Source organism: Eptesicus fuscus, chromosome 6 (genome assembly GCF_027574615.1).
Source record: "Eptesicus fuscus isolate TK198812 chromosome 6, DD_ASM_mEF_20220401, whole genome shotgun sequence".
NCBI classification, from domain to species: domain Eukaryota; kingdom Metazoa; phylum Chordata; class Mammalia; order Chiroptera; family Vespertilionidae; genus Eptesicus; species Eptesicus fuscus.
The window spans coordinates 49,557,694-49,570,394 of NC_072478.1; the positions used below are offsets into that span (position 1 = coordinate 49,557,694).

At 43.4% G+C, this 12,701-nt stretch overlaps 1 protein-coding gene across 1 annotated transcript in view; it reads left to right on the forward strand.

The window, feature by feature from the left end:
* Nucleotides 1–12,701, forward strand: part of DCHS2 (dachsous cadherin-related 2) — a 196,831-nt gene that overhangs the window by 138,674 nt on the left and 45,456 nt on the right. The gene's annotated exons all lie outside the window — the stretch shown is intronic.

Below are 12,701 nucleotides of genomic sequence, written 5' to 3' on the forward strand. Positions count from 1 at the left end.
TTTTTATATAGCATTTTCTTATATTGATCTTTATCAATTGATCTTTATAATAGAGTGATGCACACCTAATTAACATAGAAGTTATTGATTTGATCTTGATAGTAAGCAGAACTATGACTTGGTATCACCTTTTTTTCAGAGTATAATGGATACATTGAATACAGGAAGGAAAATAGTTATTTCCTCTCTATATAGCATAATGGAAGAGATAGGATGCTGTCAGACTGCCTGGGTTTGAATCCTAGAACTACCATTTACTTAGCTGTGTAACTTTTAACAGGTTACTGATCCTCTCTGTTCCTCTGTTTGCTTATCTATAAAAAGGGGATAATAATATCAATGCCTGATTTATAGTTCTAAGTATGAATGATTATTACATGTAAAGAACTAAGACCAGTGTCTGGCACAATAAATGGTTAAGAGATGTTAACTTCTATTATTATTATTATTATTATTATTACTATTTTTAATGTCAACCACTATGTTGAGGAAATGACTTTTGAAGCAAATGGTTACTATGGCTAAGAATTTGTAAATTCTTAGAATTTCTTGGAATTACTTTCCTTTTTGTTGTTGTTGTTGTTGTTAATCCTCACCTGAGGATATCTTTCCATTGATTTTTAGGGAGAGTGGAAGAGAGAGGGAAAGACAGAGAGAAACATCGATGTGAGAAAAACACATCGATTGGTTGCCTCCCTCAGGCACCCTAACCAGGGCCCTGGCCCGGGAGGAGCTTGCAGCCAAGGTATGTGCCCTTGACCAGAATCGAACCCAGGACCATTTGGTCCACAGGCTGACACTCTGTCCACTGGGCTGGAATTACTTTTTGATATCACTGACTTTTTGGCATTTAAATTTCAGTAACTTTAATAATATCCTGTTTTTATTTTAAACAAAATAATTATAAAAATTACAGTGAAGTATTTGCCATTAACAGCATATGCAATATTCCCCACCTGAATAAGTATGAATAGTTTAATAAACCAGCCTTTCGCGATTCACATTTTTATATAGCAAGTGGCATTACATAATTAGCATAATATTTTTTTCTTTTCTTGTCGGACTAACAATAGATGTTTCTATGGAGAAATACTAGTGGTATTAATAATAGCTTGTTCCTCCTGTTTCAAAGGGCTAAACGATATATTTCCTTCAGCTTTTAATCTAAATTGTATACCATTCAGATGCTTTGCTCTTTAGGAAAACATCGTCTTTTAATGAAGTGTATTTTACACGAATTTGGATGTCATGCTACAAAAACTTTCATTTTAAGGGCTAGCTAATCTCTCTTTTGACCAGAGTGGGGCAGTGTTATCAAACAATTTTTCTTACTATGCTCAAAGCCGCACTAGGAGCATACTAACAATTGCTTGTTCCAACCTGTGCTTAAAAAATTGATTTAGCATATTTCCCACAGTATGACTTTTAGGGTGATAGAAACAAGAGAGAATATACATAAGTTTTGTATTTTACTGTAATTCCGCTTCAGTGAAATTCTTTTAGTGTGTGCTCTGGTATAAACTGAGCAACACAGGGCTTGGGACACCATAGAAAGCACTTCTCAAAGTATACAGACATATGCAAACCTGTCACTGATGTGCGATTGAGCCATCATTAAAGTCTGTAAAATGCTTCCTCCCCTTGACTTGACTTTAGCTTCTTAATTTTACTTTTCTGTAATGGATTCTACTGAATGGATCTCTTTTGCTTTAAATGTTTGAAGAGGGAGGAAAGAATTGCTCTCAGATTTGCATATATCAACTAAAGAGGATGACCATAAATATGCTTTCTGTCAAGTTGCCCAGTATTTGTGTTATTTTCTTTTAGAATCAATAGTCTGCAATCTGTTACTTGAACTGATTGTTCATTATTCTAGAGATTATGGTTTGCCGGATGGAGAATTCAGATATGAAATTATTGTTTTTCTGGCTCTGCATTTATGGATACTTGAAGTACACATTTAGAATCTTCATGAGTCTCATGTACCTTCACATGTTTTAGAGACAATTTCATTTTATTGGAAATTTCAGTGTTTTTAATGAGGCCAGATCTGTTAAGCAGTAGTTATGTAAATGCATGTGAATTTGTGTGTATGTTTGTGATTTTGAACATATTTTCTCTCAATCTTTTTTTTTTTTTTTTTGGCTTGTTGTGTTAAAGCAATGAAAAAGGATTATGCATGAGAATTAAATGACGTAATCAAGATTTTAACATACTGGCATCACGTTGGAATTTATGAATGGTTTACTTTATAGTATGTATTTTTAAAAATACTATAGCATGACTTAATACCAGAAAGCTTAACATATGTTTTCTAGCATTCTACAGTGTAGTTTTAAAAAATGTCAGCTTAAAGTGTTGGCCTTCAAAACCCATGGGAATTCCAGCACCGAATGTTTATGATGTATGACTCACACTAGTTCTAACAGGAGTTTTTTCTTATATTAAAAGGGAAAAACAACTACCAGGTTTTAACTAAGATATTAAAACTGCTACAGTACTTGGAGCCACCAACAAGAGCTCCATTGTTAGTGAGAAAAGACCTTCCCCCCTGGGCGCCTCTCTCCACTGCTGAGCGGAAAGGGTGCCCCTCCAGGGAAGATGACTCACTCCTGGCTGATACTTTACTTAATAGTGGCGAATATCAAATACATTGCCATACAGAAGTGTTGAATTCTACAATGAGATCTTATTCTCTATTCTATAAAAATACTAGAGGCCCGGTGCACGAAATTCATGCACAGGGGTGCGGGGGGGGGGGGTGTCCCTCAGCCCTGTCTTGGCCTGCAAAGACGCCAGCATCCCTCACCCCAGCCTCTAGCCAGAGGTTCCTCCCCTCCTTCTGCACAGCCTCTGGGAAGATGCTTGTCCTGGGGCCTCCTCAGGGCCCTGGCCCACAACGCCCTGCAGTTCGGTTACTCGGGGGCTTGGGCTTTCAGGTCTGGCTTCCTCATCTGGCATGGTGAGCATCAGCTGCCATGGGAGCCTTGCCTTAGGAATCACCCCCTTGGACCATACTACTTGCGAGTGTGTGTGGGGGGTGGCCTCGGTGGCAGTGATTTGATGTCTGTAGCATGCCCGCTGACACCCACCACCCCAGCGCCACACTGGTCCCGTCTGGACTGCTGGCAGGGGGCTTCCAGTCTGCGACTGGGGCTGATGGGCTGCGACTGGGGGCTGCAGGTGGAGGACCCCGGCACCCATAGGGCTGTCAGCATCAGGAACTGGAAAGATCCATTTTTCTGGTTCCTCCCCTGCCGCGCGGATGCTGAGCTCTGGGCCCCAAAGGCCCGTTCACTCCCGCTGCACAGCCGGCTGGGGCGGGGGCACGTGCGCGCAGCCCCGGAGGCCTGTTTACTCCCGCCGCATGGCCCGCTGGGTCGCAGCACAGCCATGGCGCAGATGCTGAGCTCGCGCTGCCGCTGGCGATGCGAGCTCAGCGTCCTGCCGGCCCCATTTGGTCCCTGCTCAGCAGCGCCGTGGCTGATCGCGAGTCCCTGCCTCCCGCTCCTCCCACCGGCCCAATCGGCTACCCCGGCCACCCCAAGTCCCGCCCCCCAGTGCCTCCCGGCCCAATTGCGGGCATAGCGGAGGTACGGTCAATTTGCATATCACCATTCTATTATGTAGGATATTCTCTATCCGGGTTTATCTTGAATGAACTCTACATCTGGTTTCCTGGAAAACATATCATGCTAGATGAACAACTCCCAACATCCTACACTCAGAGCAAGGGGCAACTTGGCGGTGACAGTATCTATTTCATGGGGTCTAAGGCACCCTTAATGGTAAATTGTATCTCAATTTAGAAATGCTAAAATGTGAAAAAATGTGTCTTAGAATTAATGAAATAGTAAACAGAAGGAAAAAAAAGAGAGAGTAAGAGCACTGATAACCTCACTCACCCAAAGAGAATCACTGATGAAGTTGATATAGAGTTGTATTTCAATGACTTCATGGTATTGTCCTATCTAATAAAAGGGTAATATGCAAATTGACCATCACTCTAACACACAAATGGCTGCCCCCATGTGGACACAAGATGGCCACCACAAGATGGCCAGCAGGGGAGGGCAGTTGTGGGCAATCAGGCCAGCAGGGCAGGGCAGTTGGGAGGGACCAGGCCTGTAAGGGAAGGCAGTTGGGGGGTACCAGGCCAGCAGGGGAAAGCAGTTAGGGGCAACCAGGCCTGCAGGAGAAGGCAGTTGGTGGGGACCAGGCCTGCAGGGGAGGGCAATTGAGGGTGACCAGGCCTGCAGAGGAGGGCAGTTGGGGGGGACCAGGCCTGCAGGAGAGGGCAGTTGGGAGTGACCAGGCCTGCAGAGGAGGGCAGTTGGGAGGGACCAGGCCTGAAGGGGAGGGCAGTTGGGGGCGACCAGGCCTGCAGGGGAGGGCAGTTGGGGGGGACCAGGCCTGCAGGGGAGGGCAGTTAGGGGATGACCAGGCCTGCAGGGGAGGGCTGTTGGGGGTGACCAGGCCTGCAGGGGAGGGCAGTTGGGAGAACCAGGCCTGCAGAGGAGGGCAGTTGGGGGCGACCAGGTTGGCAGAGGAGGGCAATTAGGGGCAATCAGGCCAGCAGGGGAGCAGTTAGGCATCAATCAGGCTGGCAGGGGAGTGGTTACGGGTGATCAGGTTGGCAGGCAGAAGCAGTTAGGGGCTATCAGGCAGGCAGGCAGGCAGGCAGGCAAGCAAGCATTTGGGAGCCAGCAGTCCTGGATTGTGAGAGGGATGTCCCAGATTGGAGAGGGTGCAGATTGGGCTGAGGGACACATACCCCCCAACACCCGTGAATGATTTTCGTGCACCGGGCCTCTAGTAATTGTATAATTGGTTACTTGTCTGCCTGACTATTAGCCTGTGAAATTCTCATGGATTGAGGACACCATTTAGTCATTTTTATCCCGGGACCCTTACATAGTACAAGCTAAGACTTTGGAGCTCAGTAAATATGTTTGGCTATGGGATCTGAGAAACTGTAGCATCCTACCTAATAATAGACAAATATGCAAATTGACCGTACCTTCGCTATGCCCACGATTGGCCAGGAGGCGCGGAGGGGCGGGACTCAGGGTGGCCGGGGTTGCCAATTGGGCTGGCGGGACGCTGAGCTCGCGTCGCCAGCAGTGGCACGAGCTCAGCGTCTGCACCATGGCTGTGCTGCAGCACAGAAGGGGCATCTGGGGCAGTGAGCCCACATCCCTCCGTGGACCATCAAAAGCGGGGGAGCTGGGTGCCTGTCCGCTCTGGCACCAGGCCTTTCAGAAGCCTCCGCGGCGCCGGAGGCTTCTGAAAGGCCTGGTGCACCAGCGGATAGGCACCCAGCTCCCCTGCGATCGAAAGCGGGGAGCTGTGTGTCCGCTCCGGCACCAGCGGACCCCCTGCCATCAAAAGCAGGGAGCAGGCTGCTAGCAGTGTCCGAGGAGCGTGCTAGGCTTTGCGGGGCAGTGGATATGGCCTGGATGGCAGGTTAGGCCTAGGGGACCCTACACGTGCATGATTTAATCATGCACTGGGCCTCTAGTCTGTGAAATAAGCTGCTTCAAGTTGCCTTCACTCTTTAGAATCTATTCATTTATTTATCCCTTCATTCAGTCAAACAGGCATGATCCCGTTTTTGCTTCAGAAATGTCTGAGCTGCATGGCATTGCACAGTTGAGGGATTACATGAAAAATTATGTTCCTGAAAAAGCATTTCTGAAAAGAGCACTCCCCTGGTCAGAATTCTTTATTAATTCCCCACAGTTTTGATGGTAAAGTTCTATTGGTTTTTAGCTTAACCATCAGGCATTTTATGACATGATTCCATCTTTCCTCTGTCCTCAGCTCCTACCAGACTCCCAACCTTTACTCTAGGATAGGGTTCCGCCAACTTTTTAAAAAAACAACAACTTTATTATTATTTTTATATATTTTTGTTGATTTCAGAAAGGAAGGGAGAGAGAGCTAGAAACATCAATGGTGAGAGAGAATCATTGATTGGCTGCCTCCTGCACACCCCCTACTGGGGATCATGCCTGCAACTCGGGCCTGTGTCCTTGACCGGAAAGGACCCTTCAGTCCGCAGGCCGATACTCTATCCACTGAGCCAAACCAGCTAGGGTGGGTTCTGCCAATTTTTCTCTGTAAAGGGGGAGACAGTACAGGTTTTAGGCTTTGCAGGCCATGCAGTCTCTGTTACTCAATTCTGTCACTGCAGCAAGACAATAGCAATAGGTAACACATAAAGAAGTGAGTATGGCTGTGTTTCAATAAAACTTTTCAAAAGCAGGGGCAGGCTGGATTTGGTCAGTAGGCTGTAGTTGGCCAACTGCTGGTCTAATGCATGTATCTAGTTAACACATCTAAGTTACTTGCTACTTGCTGCTCATCAGTTCTGATTTTGATAGCATCATAGTGATGACTCAATGTGGTATTCTAGTGGATGCCAAGATGATCAATATCTTTGCTAAGTAGGTGATGGATGATAGTGGAAGAGTTTACCCTATAGATGTACTCTGCTGACTGAAAGCAAATCACTTCTGCTAGTCCTTATAAATCAGTGTAGAGTGTTGGTTTTCTCAGGACCAGTGGCACCATCATCTATATATTCTACACAGAGACAACTACCATAGGCTTTTAAAGGATGCTGGTGTCCCTTTAACCAATGTCTTTCCAAGGGTCTTTATGAAAGAAGAACCCTATGAACTCAGGAAATGTAGTGGGGGAGGGCATCCAGTATGGTTCCAAGCCAATCAAAGAAACTGTCCAGAGACATAGCTATATGAGCTAACTTATTAAACTCCTAATCTCTGGTAAGCACAACATATAAATAAAATCCATCCTGAATCAAAATTACATTTTATTTTTTTGGATTTCATATCCTTGGAAATGACTTCCACACATAACCTTCAGGTTTATTCCAATATAAATTAGAAAACTTGATATTCTTTTGAAACTACAAGCTGCCTGCAACTGAGTCAGATTTGTACATGACTATTGAGATCTGACTGTAGCCATGGATCTTCAGGTCAATAAACATCCCCTTGCAAGAAGTTACCTCTTGTATCTGCCACTCAACTTGGTCTGATCTTCAGGAAGATTAATGTTAGGGCTCCCATAGAAGCTTTCAGGTGTTCAACTATGCCTGAGCTGCATGTATAAAGCTGCAGCTTATAATGTTCTTTCTTTTTTTTTTTAAATTTTAGTTTATTGTTTAAAGTAATACAAATAGTAGTACATATGTCTCCTTTTTTTTCCCATTGACCTCCACCCCCGGCCTCCCCTACCCCCCGGCACATGTCCTCACCCCCTACCCCCAGTGTCTTGCATTCATTGGTTATGCTTATATGCATGCATACAAGTCCTTCGGTTGATCTCTTACCCCACCCCCCAACTCTCCCCTGCCTTCCCGCTGTAGTTTGACAGTCTGTTCCATGCTTCTTTGCCTCTGTATCTATTTTTGTTCATCTATACTAATAAAAGGGTAATATGCTAATTAGGCCAGATAGACCGAACTTCTTCCAGACGCCAATCCGGATGTCCTTCCTGACAAAGCTGGGGCCCTGGCAGTGCCGCCTGGGCCTGGGTGCTGGCCCTGAGCGAAGCTGCCCAGAGTCCCAGGTACCTGCAGCCGGCCCGGGCAAAACCTGCCCGGGTGCCTGCGGCTGGCCAGGGGGAGGGAAGCCTGGGTCCCGGGTGCAGGGGCTGAGGCAGAGGCGGTTAGGGGTGATCAGGCAGGCAGGCGAGTGGTTGGGAGCCAGCGGTCCCAGATTGAGAGAAGGATGTCCGACTGCTGGACATCCCCTGAGGGGCCCCAGATTGTGAGTGGGTGCAGACCAGGCTAAGGGACACCCCCCCATGCACCAATTTTGTGCACTGGGCCTCTAGTCAGTTTATAATGTTCTTTATATTCCACAAATGAGTGAGATCATGTGGTATTTATCTTTCACTGACTGGCTTATTTCACTTAGCATAATTCTCTCCAGTTCCATCCATGCTGTTGCAAATGGTAAAAATTCCTTCTTTCTTACAGCAGCATAGTATTTCATTGTATAGATGTATCACAGTTTTCTAATCTACTCATCTGTTGATGGGCATTTAGGCTGTTTCAAAATCTTAGCTATTATAAACTGTGCTGCTATGAACATAGGGGTGCATATATCTTTCTGATTTGTGTTTCTGTTTTCTTGGGATAACACTTCCTAGAAGGGTATTACTGTGTCAAATGGCAGTTCCATTTTTAATTTTTTGAGGAAACGCCATACTGTTTTCCACAGTGGCTGCACCAGTCTGCATTCCCACCAGCAGTGAAGAGAGGTTCCTTTTTCTCCACATCCTCTCCAGCACTTGTCATTTGTTGATTTGTTGATAATAGTCATTCTGACAGGTGTGAGATGATACCTAATTGTTGTTTTGATTTGCATCTCTGGGATTATTAGTGACTTTGAGCATGTTTTCATGTGTCTCTTGGTTTTCTGTATGTCCTCTTTTGAAAAGTGTCTGTTTAGGTCCTTTGCTCATTTTTTGATTGGATTGTTTATTTTCCTTTTGTTAAGTTGTATGAGTTCCTTGTAAATGTTGGAGATTAAACCCTTATTGGTGATAACATTTTCAAATATGTTCTCCCATGCAGTGGTCTTTCTTGTTGTTTTGTTGATAGTTTCTTTTGCTGTGCAGAAGCTTTTTATTTTTATGTAGTTCCATTTGTTTATTTTCTCCTTAGTTTCCATTGCCCTAGGAGTTGTATTGGTGTAATTTTCTTTTTGTAAGTTCCTAGTATACTCAGGAACAGCCATCTCACATCATAGTCCTTTTTACTATCACATGGCCCAAGCCAGCACCATTTGGTCCTCTAAGAAATTTGAGTCCTTTAATAGTCACTTCATTACAGTCAGACACAGGTGATAATTTATTTGATTTTGATATCACTGCAAGTGATTGTCCATGGGCCAGGAACTAAGCAGTGCATTTAAGGCCAGAGACATAATAAAACCAATTCCAGAGTTCCTGTTACCTGGGACCCACTGCTGGTGCCAAGTACTGCATTAGTTAGGTGCAGGCAGGAAAATGAGAGGTTGGAAGGCTGGATGAGCAAAATAGGGAATCTTGAAATAACATAGGAAAAATCCTGGAAAACAAGAAGAGGTTGAGATGATAAGAACCTAGGAAGAAAATGAGAGGAGCCTTGCAGAGCCTGATCCTGGAGTACCCAAGAGACTGAAAGCTGTGGGCAGTTGTTGCAGCCAGGTGAAGTGGCATTGCTGATAGAGACAGTAAGCAGATGGGAGGAAGGAAGTCCTGTCTCTTCTCCTTCTGACTTTCAGTCTCCCTAGAATGTCCCTTTGGGGCCGACACTCTTTCTTCCCTCTTACCAATTAAATGCTATTCATCTTCAGGGTCTTGGCTTATACAAAAGGCAACGTATACTTAGTCATATCTTATCATGTGCAATCATAATTGCCTGCTAACTTGTCTGTATCTAGTGCTATACTGTAAACACTGTGAGGGCAGAGAATTTGTCTTCTTACTATCAGTTATTTCTTAGCACCTGGCAACTACTATCACTCTCTCTACATGTTTATTGAATGATATCATTAATGAACTATCTACCCGTGATAAGTCTTCCCTGATCCACTTCCTCAGTGATTTAATATATTTTACTGCGTTGTCTATAACATTGATTTCATTGTCTTCCCCACCAGAGGGTAACTCTGAGAGTCAGGATAATTACTTATTATTCAGTGGTACCTTTCCAGTGCCTGGCACTCAGTAGATGTGCATTGCATAAAGGAACACATGAATGAATGCATGCATGCATGCATGAATGAATGAAACAATCAAATAACTGAACCCCAGTGCAAACACATGGTGTCATCTGTTTATGAGTATAAACTGAATTCCTTTTTCCTCCTTCCCTTCTTCCCAGTCTCCTTTTCTACCTCTCTCCCTTTGTTCCTTTCTGTCTTTTTAAAGATCAATCAGCAATACCTGAAGATAAGAACTAAAATGACCAGTAGAGTTTATAATCAGATAGTCATTGGTGACTGTAGAAAGAGTAGCTTGGTATGGCAGTAGTCTCAAGCTAGCTGCAGAGAATGGGTAGTATTTTTTTTTAGAGACACTTGGCTATGAAGAAAAGGGAAAAAAAATTGATTCTTATAGCTAGAGAAGAATATAATTGGGGGGGGGGGGGGGAGAAGAAATGAGAAAGTAGAACCAACAGGAAAATTCCAAGGAGGGCGTTTGAAGAATTCTTTTGCCATGGAGACAGACAGCATGAGGTGGAGTGGAGTACAGATGCAGAAAGTTGAGGAAGTTTTTCTTCCTAATGTCCCCATTTATCTGGGAGTAGGAAGGGGAGAATCTGTGAGAGTGAGCCAGGAGGTGTTTGGGTGGCAGACACGAATGGGAGAGAGGTGACCAAGGAGATTTGGAAAGATCACCAGATAACAAGGACATTTCTGTGCCCTCAATCTATGCTGTTGTGAAATTTTCGCCAACTCCAGGTATCTGCTGGATACTCAAGGAGGGCAGAGAGATGGCTGATATGATCCTGGGTTGGAGTTTTGCTGCTCATCTTTGGCAAAAAGCCAAGGACCTGAGGCAATGTGTGAGATTGCTAAAGTGAGAATTCGTGGGGATGGCCTGGATAGGAAAAGAAATGAAGAGGAAAGTTATCCTAGAGTAGGAGAAATTAAGAGCTCATAAGGCTGTAGGTCTTGAGGTCTAAGATCAGATGTGTTTATGTGTGCACATCCTTTATTCTGCGTGTGCCATGTATTTATATCACAGAATAGGTTCAGATCCAGATTTCCAGATTGCTTAGTAAGGTAATGGTTTTGACTAAATAATCTGTTTTCTTTTCTTAAGTTTGGTGATGGTCTCTTTGTTCTGGTGGGTTATAAGGGTGTGTGGAGGAAGAAGCAAGGAACTGAGCTCTAAAAGAGCCAAAGTAGAATACTTTAAATTTATCTCACACTATTCAAGTTGTGAGGGTGTGAAGTTTGGAGTGAAAATGTATGTATGCAAACTATACTAATAAAAGCCTAGGTGGTCATCATGCCCTCACACCATCACGCCGTCATGCCATCACAATCCATCACCAGGGTGGGTGGGGCCTGATGCTGAGTGTGCGGTGCAGGGGCGGGTCCTGGCAGCTGCTCCACACAGCTTTCGCCGGGGGTCCCGTGGTCCTGCACGCACCACGGAGGCGGGACCCCCGGCTCTGGCCTACCACTTTGGGGCAATCCATCGAGGAGCCCCGGATGGGTGGGTGGGGCCTACCTCTTTGGGGTGATCAATCACAGGGCTCCTGCACTGTGAGAGGGCACAGGCCAGTCTGGGGGATTCCCTCCCCACCGAGTGCACAAATTTCGTGCACCAGGCCACTAGTAGTTATAAAGGAAGATCTTATTTACCTTTAGTAATGCACTAAGTGATTTCAGGTGAATGGTTTAAAGGTATATCAAATAATAGAAATAATAAAATCAGAAAGTTTCTGAAAAGTCAGGAAAATATTGGTTATAGTGGCAAAGCACATTAAAGAACAATGGGAACAATGGAAGAAAGTGAAAATATAAAGATTTGAGTTTATGTTTAAACCTTTAAAGATATTTATAGGTTTGACAAGTGTTGGGAATTTAAAATCTATAATATGTAATATATAATATTATGTGTAATGTATAGTAAATCATATAGTGAGTAAATTTATTTCAAACATAAAATGTCCAAAAATAAAAAAGTGCCTTTTTCCATGTCAGCTCCATACAGGCAGAGGCCATACCTGTTTGACTTACCACTGTCTCCTTGGCCAGTTAGCACCATGCTTGTCACCTAGTTTTGCTCACTACATATTTGAGGAGCAAGCAAACTAAATGTAAGATGGTATTGTTCCCATTTTCATAATGTCAGAAGAGATAAACAGGAATAACAAGCTTTTAACAACCTGGGATTTTTAGGAATTCTTTCTTGGCCAGAGGGGAGATTATGTGATCATTATGAGGTCAAAGTAATCACTATGATATTAAATAATTGTTAATGTAATGTTATGCCTAATGCTTAGTGCCTAATGATAGAGTGAAATATTTTGGTGACTTCTGGCTATAGCATATCAAATATATTGAACCTATTTTATTAAACTTTAAAAAAGTCTTAAATGCCTGCAGATTATCTCAAATATCTTTCCTCTTTAAGGGACATGGTAAGGAAAAAAATATATATATATATATATATTCTTTTATAAAACTAGCATTCTATTCCACTCCTTGCAGCACTCAGTCCTATATCACAGTCACTAGATCAGAGTGAAACTTACATTTTAAGACTGGCAAGATGGAAATTTGTAATTGAAGTTTTTTTTTTATTAAGGTCAAAGAACAATATTTCATCTTTTATTAAAGTATATATCAGATATTCTAAATACTATATCTATGCATAGATTCTTGTCAGTTAGGAAAAGAATATAGAAAAATGATTGAAAGGAACTTGTGTAAAGTGCAACTAAGCTACAATGGCACGGGATTAACCTGTTCACGTTAATAGTATGAATGCTCTTCACAACCAGTGATGGAAATGGCCTGATGCTTTTCTCAGGGGAGAAATAAAACCACAAAAATATGGGAAGAATTCTTTTTATAATATTGAATAATGCAGCACTGCATTTCTCACTCGAGAGGAGATGGAATACTAACTAGAAAACAAAACAAAATATATGCAGAGAAGCA